The sequence below is a fragment of the Ambystoma mexicanum genome, chromosome 4q (genome assembly GCF_040938575.1).
Source record: "Ambystoma mexicanum isolate Mex_15411 chromosome 4q, UKY_AmexF1_1, whole genome shotgun sequence".
Classification (NCBI taxonomy): domain Eukaryota; kingdom Metazoa; phylum Chordata; class Amphibia; order Caudata; family Ambystomatidae; genus Ambystoma; species Ambystoma mexicanum.
The window spans coordinates 466,533,215-466,549,295 of record NC_090928.1 but is presented as its reverse complement, the minus strand read 5'-3'; positions in this window follow the sequence as shown (position 1 = coordinate 466,549,295).

Here is a 16,081-nt window from a genome sequence, read left to right as displayed (position 1 = left end):
TCAAGCTGGCCCCGCGAAAACACACGGAAGACCACGCTCCTGCCCAGAAGGCCGAATTACTGTCCCCCAGTGCCCCGAGCAGACTCCCACATGCCATCTGCTGCTGCTGCCTGCCTGCCTGCCTGCTGCTACCGTGCCCTGCCATTTGGTGCCTGCACATCAGCCATCTGCAGGGGTCCAGTTGCTGTGTCCACCCCCGCTGGAACAGAAGACTCCCGTCTGGGATAACATCGCTCCACAGCCCAGCCCCAGGACCCAGTTGCCCACCCACTCCTGCCTCTGAGGTTGCCATGTCGGGCACTTCCACATCTGGCACCAGTGGCAACCCCAGGCCAGAGGGGCAGAGGGGCACCAGCTTAACTGCCACCGAAGTTGGTGTCCTGGTGGAGCATGTCCTGGGGCAGTATGATGCCCTCTTTGGATCGTCCCGCGCCATCAAGGAAGGACGGGAGAGGATCTGGGCTGACTGTGTGGTTGCCATCAACGCGGAGGGGGTGGCAACCCACGACGTCCAGAAGATCAAGAAGCGCTGGGAGGACTTGAGGTTCAGGACCCTCGTGAAGGCCCGGCGCCTCGTGGAGGGGGCCGGGGCCGCATGAGTTCCATCCAGATGAGGGTCCTGGAACGCGTACGCCCAGCGCTCCACGCCCAGATCCTTGAGAGGGAGACCCATCTGGAGTTCAGCGGTAAGTGTCCAAGCATTGCTGTGTGAGACAGGGCATGTTGCGGTGTGCTGGTTGTCTGATACTTGCCTGTATGTGTGACATAGGCCATGTATGCATGTATGTGTGCAGGGACATCATGGTAATGCATGTTCGACCAGTGATGTGTGAACCACATGGTTGTTGCATGTGTTTAAATACGAAATGGGGAGCCCCATGCAGATTTTACACATGAGAGCATGCCAGTCTCTGTTCCTGGACATGGGTGGGGGTGAGGGATGGGTGCTGATGCCAGGTACGTATATATGGTAGCCATGTCTGTGTGCCTGACCTGCGTGTCTGTGACTTGTGAATGCCATGGATGCATGACACATGTGTGTGACAATGCACAGATTCACTGATGCAGCCTAGTTACCCTTGTATCCGCTGTGTTTGGGGTGTATGAGGCCAGATGGATGTGACTGAGGTGAAGTGTGTGCATGTGATAGGCATGACCCATGTGAGTTCCATACCATTGTATGTTTCAAGAGTCCATTGGACATGTATGGAAATGTCCATGGCATGCACCATGCCTGTTACTGTGTCTGTTTTGCCTGGACTGACCCATGTGTTGTGGAGGGACATGATGGAAGTGTACTTTGACAGTGGTACTCATCTGCTATTGCTTCCTGTCTAGGGGACCATTGAACAGTACCCTGATGCTTGTGTTCTATGTCTCCCTCTATGCAGCGGCTAGTGAAGAAGAGGGCGGATACGGCGCTGTGGATCAAGGCGGCGGGGATGCCGCCACGGCTGCAGCGGAAGGGGTGGGTGAGCCCCCACAGGGGCCTGCTACGGAGGAAGACGGTGAGGAGCCATCCAGGTTGGTGGTTTTCACAGATGAGGAGGAGGCCGCCACTGAGGCACACATGGGGCCTGGTGGGTGCATCCCTGCTGGTGCAAGTGGTGCAGTCCATGGGCATGGGTAGGAGGCAGCACAGGTCACTGTGGAGGGGCCTGTGCATGTCGCTGTCCCTGACCCTGTGAGTGCACCACCATGCACCAGCAGGGATGCCCCGTCCCAGGCCCGTCCGCAGGTAGAGGGGATGTCCATGTCACCTGACTCCCCTCCACCTGCGGACGAGGGGACCCGTGTCCGTATGGAGAAGGTCCTGATTGGGGTCACGATGCGCGCGGGTGCAATTCGTGATGATGTGCGTGCTTCCTGGGAGGAGCACGCACATCATCACGAAGAGCACTGTGCCGACGTGGCCCAATTGGGATCTTCCATGTTCGGGGGTTTCCTGCATGTGTCGGCAAATCTGGCGGCCCTCTCCTCCTCTGTGGAGGCTATACGCTGGTCGTTCTCCTGACCAATGCAGCAAGCTCGGTGGGGATCCCATCCCTGCCACAGTCGGGAGTCGGAGGTCCAGCAGGGGTGGACACCACAGCAACTGTACCCCAGCAGATGGAGGATGTGCCGGCATCATCAGGCAGGGCACGTGCACGACGGCGACAGTGGATTCCATCAGCCTGGATGCCGTCGTGCTGGCAGAGGCAGTTGCGTCGGAGGCAGCAGCAGAGTCAACGTGGGAGGCATCATGGCTCAGGGCCATCAACATCGGAGGGGCAGGCATCGGCCGGAGGGCAGGAGGACCCAGGACAGGAAGTGTCTTCCGTGTGGCTGCGGTTGGGCCAGCAGATAGGTGCGGAGCGGCGGCGGGCGGAAGAGGCGCGGCTCACGATGGTCAGGGCGGGGAACTCCATGCGGAGGGCCTGAGGCGGGCTGAGTGCCTCGAGGCAATCCGCAGGGGGTTGGAGGAGCAGATGGCGTCATCCCTGCGGACCCTCGAGGCCATGGAACAGGACCGCCTCTGGGACATAGACGAGGAGTTTGATGATGCCCTGGGCCGGAACACCACGGAGTGAGCCGCTGGACTTGCCCGCCGCCTTTTATATAGTTCTTTAGTTTTAGGCTTCCTTTGTTTCTTCTTATGATTTGGAGTCGACGGACACTGCTCCACTTTTTGTATATAGTTGGATTTTAGTTAGGGTATTTTGTAGGTTTCCTTTGTTCAGTTGTGCTCATGGACCCTTCGATGTTTTGTACATAGTTCTTCATTGGATTGTTTTATTTTTTTATTTTTGATTTATTCTCCATGGAGCAATGGTCTTTGCATTTATTTTTCTCTCTCGGATTGATTTTATTTTTAATGTGACTTTGAACAACATTTTTTTGGATTTGGATTTGTAGTTTTGATTTTTTTCGACAGACATGCAGCTTATCTTTTTTTCATTGCCATTGTAGTTTGGGAGACATGAGTGGGGGCCTGGTGGGGGATGCCCATGGTGGCTGGGGGGTGGGGGTGGTGGTAGACATGGGTGGGGGCCTGGTGGTGCTGCCCCTGCACTGCTGGGGGGTGGGGGTGGTGGGAGACATGAGTGGGGGCCTGGTGGGGGATGCCCATGGAGGCTGGGGGGGTGGGGGTGGTGGGAGACATGAGTTGGACATGAGTGGGGGCCTGATGGTGCTGCCCGTGCACTGCTGGGGGGTGGGGGTGGTGGGAGACATGAGTGGGGGCCTGGTGGGGGCTGCCCATGGTGGCTGGGGGGGTGGGGGTGGTGGGAGATATGGGTGGTGGCCTGGTGGAGGGTGCCCCACACTGCTGGGGGGTGGGGGTGGTGGGAGACATGAGTGGGGGCCTGGTGGGGGCTGCCCATGGTGGCTGGGGGGTGGGGGTGGGTGGGAGACATGAGTGGGGGCCTGGTGGGGGATGCCCATGGTGGCTGGGGGGGTGGGGGTGGTGGGAGACATGAGTTGGACATGAGTGGGGGCCTGATGGTGCTGTCCCTGCACTGCTGGGGGGTGGGGGTGGTGGGAGACATGAGTGGGGGCCTGGTGGGGGCTGCCCATGGTGGCTGGGAGGGTGGGGGTGGTGGGAGACATGGGTGGTGGCCTGGTGGAGGGTGCCCCACACTGCTGGGGGTGTGGGGGTGGTGGGAGACATGAGTGGGGGCCTGGTGGGGGATGCCCATGGTGGCTGTGGGTGGCGGTGGTGGGGGACATGAGTGGGGGCCTGGTGGGGGCTGCCCATGGTGGCTGGGGGGTGGGGTGGGTGGGAGACATGAGTGGGGGCCTGGTGGGGGATGCCCATGGTGGATGGGGGGGTGGGGGTTGTGGGAGACATGAGTTGGACATGAGTGGGGGCCTGATGGTGCTGCCCCTGCACTGCTGAGGGGTGGGGATGGTGGGAGACATGAGTGGGGGCCTGGTGGGGGCTGCCCATGGTGGCTGGGGGGATGGGGGTGGTGGGAGACATGGGTGGTGGCCTGGTGGGGGATGCCCATGGTGGCTGGGGGGGTGGGGGTGGTGGGAGACATGAGTGGGGGCCTGGTGGAGGGTGCCCCTGGATGCTGGGGGGTGGGGGTGGTGGGAGACATGAGTGGGGGCCTGGTGGGGCTGCCCATGGTGGCTGGGGGGGTGGGGGTGGTGGGAGACATGAGTGGGGGCCTGGTGGGGGATGCCCATGGTGGCTGGGGGTGGGGGTGGTGGGAGACATGAGTGGGGGCCTGGTGGAGGGTGCCCCTGAATGCTGGGGGGTGGGGGTGGGTGGGAAACATGAGAGGGGGCCTGGTGGGGGCTGCCCATGGTGGCTGGGGGTTGGGGGTGGCTGGGAGACATGAGTGGGGGCCTGGTGGGGGCTGCCCATGGTGGCTGGGGGGTGGGGGTGGGTGGGAGACATGAGTGGGGGCCTGGTGGGGGATGCCCATGGTGGCTGGGGGGTGCGGGTGGTGGGAGACATGAGTTGGACATGAGTGGGGGCCTGGTGGTGCTGCCCCTGCACTGCTGGGGGTGGGAGTGGTGGGAGACATGAGTGGGGGCCTGGTGGGGGATGCCCATGGTGGCCGGGGGGGTGGGGGTGGTGGGAGACATGAGTGGGGGTCTGGTGGTGCTGCCCCTGCACTGCTGGGTGATGGGGGTGGTGGGAGACATGAGTGGGGGCCTGGTGGGGGCTGCCCATGGTGGCTGGGGGGTGGGGGTGGTGGGAGACATGGGTGGGGGCCTGGTGGTGCTGCCCCTGCACTGCTGGGCGTGGGGGTGGTGGGAGACATGAGTGGGGGCCTGGTGGGGGATGCCCATGGTGGCTGGGGTTTGGGGGTGGTGGGAGACATGAGTGTGGGCCTGGTGGAGGGTGCCCCTGGATGCTGGCGGGGTGTGGGTGGTGGGAGACATGTGTTGGACATGAGTGGGGGCCTGGTGGTGCTGCACCTGCACTGCTGGGGGGTGGGGGTGGTGGGAGACATGAGTGGGGGCCTGGTGGGGCTGCCCATGGTGGCTATGGGGTGGGGGTGGTGGGAGACATGGGTGGGGGCCTGGTGGTGCTGCCCCTGCACTGCTGGGGGGTGGGGGTGGTGGAAGACATGAGTGGGGGCCTGGTGGGGGATGCCCATGGTGGCTGGGGGGTGGGGGTGGTGGGAGACATGAGTTGGACATGAGTGGGGGCCTGGTGGTGCAGCCCCTGCACTGCTTGGGGGTGGGGGTGGTGGGAGACATGGCTGGGGGCCTGGTGGGGGCTGCCCATGGTGGCTGGGAGGGTGGGGGTGGTGGGAGACATGGGTGGTAGCCTGGTGGAGGGTGCCCCACACTGCTGGGGGGGTGGGGGTGGTGGGAGACATGAGTGGGGGCCTGGTGGGGGCTGCCCATGGTGGCTGGGGGGTGGGGTGGGTGGGAGACATGAGTTGGACATGAGTGGGGGCCTGATGGTGCTGCCCCTGCACTGCTGGGGGTTGGGGATGGTGGGAGACATGAGTGGGGGCCTGGTGGGGGCTGCCCATGGTGGCTGGGGGGGTGGGGGTGGTGGGAGACATGGGTGGTGGCCTGGTGGGGGATGCCCCTGGTGGCTGGGGGGTGGGGGTGGTGGGAGACATGCGTGGGGGCCTGGTGGAGGGTGCCCCTGGATGCTGGGGGGTGGGGGTGGTGGGAGACATGAGTGGGGGCCTGGTGGGGGCTGCCCATGGTGGCTACGGGGGTGGGGGTGGTGGCAGACATGGGTGGTGGCCTGGTGGTGGATGCCCATGGTGGCTGGGGGGTGGGGGTGGTGGAGACATGAGTGGGGGCCTGGTGGAGGGTGCCCCTGGATGCTGGGGGTAGGAGTGGTGGGAGACATGAGTGGGGGCCTGGTGGGGGCTGCCCATGGTGGCTGGGGGGGTGAGGGTGGTGGGAGACATGAGTGGGGGCCTGGTGGGGGATGCCCATGGTGGCTGGGGGGTGGGGGTGGTGGGAGACATGAGTGGGGGCCTGGTGGAGGGTGCCCCTGGATGCTGGGGGGTGGGGGTGGGTGGGAGACATGAGTGGGGGTCTGGTGGGGGCTGCCCATGGTGGCTGGGGGGTGGGGGTGGGTGGGAGATATGAGTGGGGGCCTGGTGGGGGCTGCCCATGGGGGCTGGGGGGTGGGGGTGGGTGGGAGACATGAATGGGGGCCTGGTGGGGGATGCCCATGATGGCTGGGGGGTGGGGGTGGTGGGAGACATGAGTTGGACATGAGTGGGGGCCTGGTGGTGCTGCCCCTGCACTGCTGGGGGGTGGGGGTTGTGGGAGACATGAGTGGGGGCCTGGCGGGGGATGCCCATGGTGGCTGGGGGGGTGGGGGTGGTGGGAGACATGAGTTGGACATGAGTGGGGGCCTGGTGGTGCTGCCCCTGCACTGCTGGGGGTGGGGGTGGTGGGAGACATGAGTGGGGGCCTGGTGGGGGCTGCCCATGGTGGCTGGGGGGTGGGGGTGGTGGGAGACATGGGTGGGGGCCTGGTGGAGGGTGCCCCTGCACTGCTGGGGGGTGGGGCTGGTGGGAGACATGAGTGGGGGCCTGGTGGGGGATGCCCATGGCGGCTGGGGGGTGGGGGTGGTGGGAGACATGAGTTGGACATGAGTGGGGGCCTGGTGGTGCTGCCTCTGCACTGTTGGGGGGTGGGGGTGGTGGGAGACATGAGTGGGGGCCTGGTGGGGGATGCCCACGGTGGCTGGGGGGTGGGGGTGATAGGGGCCATAAGTGGGGGCCTGGTGGTGCTGCCCCTGCACTGCTGGGGGGTGGGAGACATGAGTGGGGGCCTGGTGGGGGATGCCCATGGTGGCTGGGGGGGGTGGGGGTGGTGGGAGACATGAGTTGGACATGAGTGGGGGCCTGGTGGTGCTGCCCCTGCACTGCTGGGGGGTGGGGGGCGGTGGGAGACATGAGTGGGGACCTGGTGGGGGATGCCCATGGTGGCTGGGGGGGTGGGGGTGGTGGGAGACATGAGTTGGACATGAGTGGGGGCCTGGTGGTGCTGCCCCTGCACTGCTGGGGGGTGGGGGTGGTGGGAGACATGAGTGGGGGCCTGGTGGGGGCTGCCCATGGTGGCTGGGGGGGTGGGGGTGGTGGGAGGCATGGGTGGTGGCCTGGTGGAGGGTGCCCCACACTGATGGGGGGTGGGGGTGGTGGGAGACATGAGTGGGGGCCTGGTGGGGGCTGCCCATGGTGGCTGGGGGGTGGGGGTGGGTGGGAGACATGAGAGGGGGCCTGGTGGGGGATGCCTATGGTGGCTGGGGGGTGGGGGTGGTGGGAGACATGAGTTGGACATGAGTGGGGGCCTGATGGTGCTGCCCCTGCACTGCTGGGGGGTGGGGGTGGTGGGAGACATGAGTGGGGGCCTGGTGGGGGCTGCCCATGGTGGCTGGGGGGGTGGGGGTGGTGGGAGACATGCGTGGTGGGCTGGTGGGGGATGCCCATGGTGGCTGGGGATTGGGGGTGGTGGGAGACATGAGTGGGGGCCTGGTGGAGGGTGCCCCTGGATGCTGGCGGGTGGGGGTGGTGGGAGACATGAGTGGGGCCTGGTGGGGGCTGCCCATGGTGGCTGGGGGTGGGGGTGGTGGGAGACATGAGTGGGGGCCTGGTGGGGGATGCCCATGGTGGCTGGGGGGTGGGGGTGGTGGGAGACATGAGTGGGGGCCTGGTGGAGGGTGCCCCTGGATGCTGGGGGGTGGGTAGGAGACATGAGTGGGGGCCTGGTGGGGGCTGCCCATGGTGGCTGGTGGTGGTGGTGGGTGGGAGACATGAGTGGGGGCCTGGTGGGGGCTGCCCATGGTGGCTGGGGGAAGGGGGTGGGTGGGATACATGAGTGGGGGCCTGGTGGGGATGCCCATGGTGGCTGGGGGGCTGGGGGTGGTGGGAGACATGAGTTGGACATGAGTGGGGGCCTGGTGGTGCTGCCCCTGCACTGCTGGGGGGTGGGGGTGGTGGGAGACATGAGTGGGGGCCTGGTGGGGGATGCCCATGGTGGCTGGGGGGTGGGGGTGATAGGGCCCATAAGTGGGGGCCTGGTGGAGGCTGCCCCTGCACTGCTGGGGGGTGGGGGTGGTGGGAGACATGAGTGGGGGCCTGGTGGGGGATGCCCATGGTGGCTGGGGGGTGGGGGTGGTGGGAGACATGAGTGGGGGCCTGGTGGAGGGTGCCCCTGGATGCTGGGGGGTGGGGGTGGTGGGAGACATGAGTTGGACATAAGTGGGGGCCTGATGGTGCTGCCCCTGCACTGCTGGGGGGTGGGGGTGGTGGGAGACATGAGTGGGGGCCTGGTGGGGGATGCCCATGGTGGCTGGGGGGTGGGGGTGGTGGGAGACATGGGTGGGGGCCTGGTGGAGGCTGCCCCTGGATGCTGGGGGTGGGGGTGCTGGGTGACATGAGCAGGTGTGCAGGGTAGTCCCCTGTGGTGTCGGCTGCCTGCAGGGGCCGTGGAGGGTGTACAGGGAATACCTGAGAGGACACAGCCAAATCGCGTGTAGAATTTCCCACGTACCCCTGAAATACACGTACCCAGCCAAATCGCGTGTGTAAATTCCCGCGCACGTACCCGGCCAAATCGCGTGTGGAACTTCCCACGCACCCCTGAAATCCATGTACCTTGCCAAATCGCGTGTGGGACTTCCCGCGCACCCCTGAGATCCACGTACCCAGCCAAGTCGTGTGTGTAAATTCCCGCGCACGTACCCGGCCAAATCGCGTGTGGAACTTCCCGCGCACCCCTGAATTCCACGTACCCTGCCAAATCGCGTGTGAGACTTCCTGCGCACCCCTGAGATCCACGTACCCAGCCAAATCGCGTGTGTAAATTCCCATGCACGTACCCGGCCAAATCGCGTGTGGAACTTCCCGCGCACCCCTGAAATCCACATACCCTGCCAAATCGCGTGTGAGACTTCCCACGCACCCCTGAGATCCACGTACCCAGCCAAATCGCGTGTGTGAATTCCTGCGCACGTACCCGGCCAAATCGCGTGTGGAACTTCCCGCGCACCCCTGAAATCCACGTACCCTGCCAAATCGCGTGTGAGACTTCACGCGCACCTCTGAGATCCACGTACCCAGCCAAGTCGCGTGTGTAAATTCCTGCGCACGTACCCGGCCAAATCGCGTGTGGAACTTCCTGCACACCCCTGAAATCCACGTACCCTGCCAAATAGCATGTGAGACTTCCCGCGCACCCATGAGATCCACGTACCCAGCCAAGTCGCGTGTGTAAATTCCCACGCACGTACCCGGCCAAATCGCGTGTGGAACTTCCCGCGCAACCCTGAAATCCACGTACCCTGCCAAATCGCGTGTGGGACTTCCCGCGCACCCCTGAGATCCACGTACCCAGCCAAATCGCGTGTGGGACTTCCCGTGCACCCCTGAGATCCACGTACCCAGCCAAATCGCGTGTGAAAGTTCCCGCGGACCCTGGAATACACGCACACGTTATTTTTCAGTCAGCGGGTGTCCGTGTTTGTGGGTACCTCTTTGCACGTCATTTGTCCTGGAGGGCCACAGTATAGGACATTCATCATGGCTGTATATAGGTGCTATTTGTTGCCGTACCTTTTGGCGCACATTTATTACAGGCGCTGAGACGTTACCGCCTGCTTTCTTGTGGCAGTCGTGTTTGTGCCTGTGCGCTGGTTTGACCGTGCACTTTTTTGCCCTATTCGATTCCATGAATACGTGTTGTAGGCAAGCGTGTGGGCGTTCTGCGCACTTGCACCCTGTACTTCCCCCTTGACGCCCACATTTTGGCAAGTTGTTCCCCATTCCGAGTGTTATGCCCCGTGTTCCGCCTACTTTTGTTGTGTGCGCCGCGCTATGTGCGATTTTCGCTGTGGCCTGTGCAATTTTCGCTGTGACCTGGCGCACGCCGTTAGATGGCCTGTGCGCCAACTTGCACTGCGAATCGCACGTTTTTGGCCACTTGCGCCGCGCTAATTATTCCATGAATCGGCCTGTATATCTGTTATAGTGTTTCATTTGCATTGAAAGCATCTTCATAGGGGGCATTGGTGTCTAATGAATCTTCTTTTCTCTATGGTTTAAAAAGTTGCAGGAGGGCCATGTAATACAGTTCTTTATGTTGAGGAGTTTTTAATGATAGTTTCATATGATTAATCAAGCTCTGTTTGGTAAGTTTAACCAGGCTGCCCTCACAACCTTTGACTATGTATTTATTTTTGTTCTCATCTGGTTTAATATTATTTTTGTATGGAAAGTTTTAGGAGCATCTTTGGGGAGACACTGTTTTATTAAAAATGATGAAGTGTAGCATGGCAATAAAGCGATGATGGAAATATCTTGATACATTTACGGGATCTAGAGAGCAGAGTTCTCCTGGTGTTTTTATCTCTATATTTCTTTTGTTTTGTTTGCTATGTGTAGGAAATCATGCAAATCTTACCATGCATATTCTGCACAACTTAATGTTACAAACCATGTGGGTGGGCCAAGGCTTCTTATCATACACTGTACTTCTGCGTGTCGTCAGACCCGTATTCTTTTGTACCACGCATGTTTGCTAAAAGGTTTGTAATGCTCGACTGTAAAACTTCATCCTTTTCTTGCACTTTTGATGTAATTGCAGAGCAGACATTTATTTTGAAAATTGGTATTTCAATGTTTGTGCAACCCCGTAGCATAGAGTTGCTAGTTCACTTTCAAAGAGAAGGCAGAATATGTATTACATGTTTTGTCTGAATCTGGTGTCTTCAGAATACATTCGTAAAGAGCGGTATTTGGATGCTGTTATTTGTTTGGGTCTTTCATCATACCTTCCTCTTTTTCCAGTCGGAAAGAGTAGAGGGAAGGCTCATGCTTCTACACTTTTTTCCCATATGCTGATTGGAGATCCTTAGGCTTGCCGCATTTGGTAAGTTTCCAGTGCATCACCTTTGGTGTCTTTAGAGTCCAATGGGTGAATTGTATAATGGTCTACAATAGTGGATCCTTAGTAGGACCTAGAAGATGAAATTGGACAGTTTCAGATGAGTCTTGAATTATTTCGGTGGTTTCCCTCAGGTTTTCTTTAATGTTTATTTCTTTGTAGTATTCATTGTTCTCTTTTAGATATTTCAGGGCTCCTCTAACTTTATTTAAGTCCACTAGTTGCTGCCAAAGTATTTTGTCTTTTGTTGGTACGCCATTCACTGGGATAATCAAAGATTGATCTATTGGCCGTTGCACTCCCAGATCTATTGGCAAATAAACTACTTTGCCATAAATGACTTTCAGTAATTCAGAGGGAGGCAGTTTTGCTGCTTTTGGTTGAAGGCATATTATTGCTTGAAATGGGTGCACTGTTTGTATTATAATGCTCTCACACAAGTTAAGTTGTTGGAGTGGTTTTTTCAGCGAGAATATTTTCAAGTTATTAGTTATAGCCTGTGAAGGTATTTGGTTGTTGTCAAGTTTTGCAGTGCAGTATCTTCAAAGTATTGAGGGGTTCGTTATTTCGTATTTGTTTTCTGCTATAAGATATAGAGCTAATTTTAATCACTGGGATTCCTCTTTGTCTTCTATTTTGTAAATTATGTCTACTGTTTTGGTGCTCTTTTTATAAAAAGTTTGGCGGCAACACACACACATGGTTTGGTACTTCAGCAGATGTGCTTTTAAACTTTATTATTTCTTTTTTGTATGTGTGTAATAGTGGGTTGACATCTGCAATGTTGTTGCTACTCTGTTCTAAAGATACTGGATTTTGTAAGTGGGTCTCACTTCCAAAATATTTGCTTTGGATGTGCTCTATTTCTTCAAGTAGTTATTTGTCTGTACCATGTAGAAGAATGTTATTTAAATGGTCCAGTGCTAAAGCAGGCATTTTTGCATAGTACAGTTTATGAACAAGATTTCATACAGTTGAATGGTGTGTTTGTAACATTTTGATATGATGGAAGGTGTTTTTGCAAGTAGGTCCAGAAATGCAGGCTAATGAATGTCCTCGTAGTCCTGTGTATTTGCGCACTGGACAGGAGTACATAGTTTGTAATATTTTAAAGTTTAATTTGTCTTTGCCTTTCACATACTGATTGAGGAACTGGAATAAAGATGTGAACGTTTTTTTTGCGCACGTTACACATTGATGTGCACGGCAATTTGTAGAATGGACTTACTGGTTCAGTGGAATGGAGAGTTCACTGTAAGTTTTCTGGGGATATTTTTGTGAACAGAGTTTCTTGTTCCATAATCGTATTGTTAATCGTTTCATTCCCTTGTCCACTGCTATGTATGGCAGTTGGGTTTGTTTGCTTTTGTTTGTATGCGTCATTGAAATATGCCTCTATGCCAGTGGTGTGACTCCACTCACCTGCACAGATGATTGCAAAGCTATCTTTGTCGATATTCCATCTGTTGTGAAGTCCTTGTAGTTTAGTAATGTGTTTTGTTAGTGGTTTCATTCTGTTTAAAACTAATATAAATCATTTCCTTTTGAGAAGGATTGCACTGTCGATGAGAGGTTCCAGGGTTAGTTTTCTGCAGTAGGTTTTATGGGTTGAGCTTGATTTGTCCGCTGTTTTTATAAGGTTCTGAAGGATTCTGTGGTGGAAAATGTTTTGTAAAATATTTTATTTTGGTATGCTTAATTGTGGCTACATCAAGATTTATAGGTGCAGAGTTAGCACTTGTGGTAGTTGCAATATTCTTAATACATTTCTTTTTAGTTTTACATTTTGAAAGAGGAGTCAGAGTTTGTTTCCTGCAAGCTTCTTCAGTTGTGCCTAGTGATTGTATTACCTGTTTTTTTTTAACTTACTGTACAAATTCTGCCAAAGGCGGATGCCTATTATGTACATTTTTAGTTTGATCTCTCTATTTTTACGTTGCTTTCTACAGAGTTGTTTTTTGGCATTCTTCAGTGTCTGTTAGAGAAGAAAGGAAACTGTGGGTTGGGAGATTGTACACTACAATGTACATGTTTGCACTGTGCATGAGTGTCTGAATATGATGATAGATATATGTATAGAGGTGTGTGATTGTGGAATGAAATAAAATTATATTTAATTTATATTGTGCTCACAAATAAGTGTTTCAGAGCATGAGTAGACAGAGAGAGCGGAACAGGGGAGAAAAAAACAAAGATCTAACTAGGCCTAGTGACATTAGGATTGTGCAAGTGCATGGGAAAGGGAAAAAAGGAGAAAGTGCATGGTGGGGGGAGGAGTGTAAAGTGCAGAACAGATTGGTGACATAATAAGTAATAAGTGAAATAAATAGGTACAGGTGATAAAAAGTGGTGGTGCAGCTTGTAAGTGGCAAGTGCTTGGTTAAGTGGATACAGTAACATTTGACAAGTGCAGAAGAAATGTGGGTGGGGGGACTGTATGAGTACAGATACAGATTCCAGTGCAAAGGGAGGCCCAGAGGCAGGGTAGGAGGGTGGGAACGTAATCAGGTACCTGAGCCCGAAGTACAGAGTTGGCTAGGTAAACGGTGTCTGAGAAGAGAAGACAGATTAACAGAGAAGAAGAGGGGCAATGGCAGAAACAAAGAGGATGGTCTTGAGGTGCTTCCAGAACCGGAGATGTTTCTCCTCAAGTTTCAAAGTGGCAGGAAGGCTGTTCTAAAGGGAGGCCCCAGCCGAAGACAGCAATTTGTCTCCAGCTTGTTTCTAATGCCTGACTCCAAGGGAGTTAGACATAGAGGAGAAAATGGGCTGTTACTTCAGGTTGGGAAGGCTGTAGTGGTATTTGTATGTTAATGTAATGTTGTTAAAATGACAATACAAAGTGTGCAACTGCTGAGATGCAATGAGTAAGAGTAAAACAAATGATGTTGGGTTGATACAATTTGTAACCTAGAATACAGGAGCACTGCACTGTCTGAGTAATAGGTAGAACAGTATGACTGTAGGTTTCTTCTGGGTTGTATTTTCCACTTTAGACACCACTGGCTTTCAGGAACGTGCTCTTCACTGAAATTGCAAAAGAAGGAAGGTAGTACATATGTGTGTTAATGGTATAGTAATTTCACCTGGAGAACACATTATTTAAAGTTAGTGAAGGATTTCTTGGTAGGAAGAGGTAGTGTGTGTGTGAAATTGCACAGCCTTGTATATGAATGCACTATTTACTTTGAAAATGGATTAGTGTAAGTTGTATTAGGGTAAGAAAAACACTGAGAAAGATGTACGATTGGAAAATATTATGTTTCTGTGTGTGGAATTCCATTAACATGCAGTTTTCCTTTTCAGTGTGTATTCTAAGCATTTTACAGAAGGTGTGTTAATGGGGGAGTGGTTGTAAAAATGGCAGTAGAAATGAAGAGAATAACAGTTTGCACATTACAATGGGTGATATGGGTGAAAGAAAACATTTAAAGTGCACAGTATTGTAAGTGTCACTTGATGGTAGGAGAAGGGACAAATGACAGTATGCTTATAGAGTAAGTCATGCAGGCTAAGTGGCATGTATCCTGTTCACAGGCATTTCTAAAAGAGTTGCAAGTGGAGTTTACACAATATATGCATACCTGTAGTTTGTGTTGATGGATGCAGATGTGGATAAATCTGGAAGCAGATTTGTTGGGGATTTGTACAGTACATTGTTCTGGAGGTGCTTTGCAATCACAGTAGACTTGTAGGCAGAGTGTTCAACAGTAGATCTAAAGTGCTGAAGTACGATCATAGAGGTAGTTGTAGAGGTTTTGAATATGATTGGTGGATGGTTGTGTGGCTGCTTATGTGTAGCCATTCAGGGAGTGGTACAGAAAGTGGTGTGGAAAGGGAAAAAAGGGCTGCCCATGTGTTACAGGGTCCGCGGACACCGTGGTATTCCACAGACAGGGCGTGCCACATCCAGGGCTTGTAAGCATGCCTGGCATGGAAATGTGAATGGAGGGATTAGCCAATCAGGTGTTGAGGGTGTGATTCATAGGAAATAGAAATAGAAAGAGTGAGTGTGTAGATGGTGGGAGATTGTTTTATGAGAAATCTGCAGATGCATGCAGAGATATGTGGCATTTCTGCCAACCTTGGATTGGAGGGAGTGGATGATTTGTGGTGTGATGTGCCAGTGAGAAATTTGCAAGGTGTATTTACACTTTGTAAAAATATGGCTGTTTTCAACAGTCCAGATATCCTGGTGATTAATTGTGGAGGAATGTTTTTGGGGTATATGAGTGCAATAACTTTGCAGGGTGACCTGAAGAAGTTCCTGAAGGCACTAATGCACCTTTCTTCCATGTGCAAAGGTCATCTTTTCCCAAATACCACCTAGGGGTGCATGGATGTGTCATAGTGTGCATAATCCTCAACAGGACATAGGGAGGAGTCTTGTTAACCAAGGGATATCTTCTTTAATGTGTGCTGTTGGGATGTCATCATTTCCAAATGAGAACATTTTGGAGACTAGTGCAAGTTCTTTTTTTTTGTGATGCCGGACTGACGTTGACAGATTGTGGGAATACAATCTTTCTTAGTAATATTCAAAATGCAATTAGAAAGTTGTTGTAAAGTCATGTCGAGTGCATTTACTAGGTGTATTAGAAACAATCTGAAAAGACCCCCCCAAAAAAGGCTCTTTTCAAAGCCACCATCAAAGAGGAAATGGAGTAGCCTGGTTGCAATTTCTGTCCCCACCCTCACAAATTGCACAATATGTCGACGGACAATGCAGTAGTCCACGGATTGCACAAGCCACATCCAGGAATTTTAAGGTTGGTAGGCAAGGAAATGGGACTGAGGAGGTCAGGGGATCGGTCAATACGTTTTCTTGGGTGTGGTGTGCAAGGAAAGACTGTGGCAGAAGCTCTATTTGCTGAGGGGAGTGCAGTTGGCTATGGCTATGGCTGTGTCTTTCAGGAGGCAGAGTTTAGGGATTTTGGGGGCCTCCTGGATACATTGGTTGGAAGTTTATACAGAGCACTGTGGAGTGGCTGTACATCTTGAATTCCATCTTGTGGATGTCCACTGGTATGGAGTGAGTGGAATGAAGTGGCCGAATTTGGTTCCTCTTTGTGCCACTTTGGTGATGCTCCTTGATCCAGACATTATTATTATTCATTGTGGAGGGAAGAGTTTAGGATATGTTACCGGAGTCTCAGTGCAGTTTGCGATGAATGAAGCACTTGGGAAAGTCATGGACATGTTTCCAAACCCCTGCGTAATT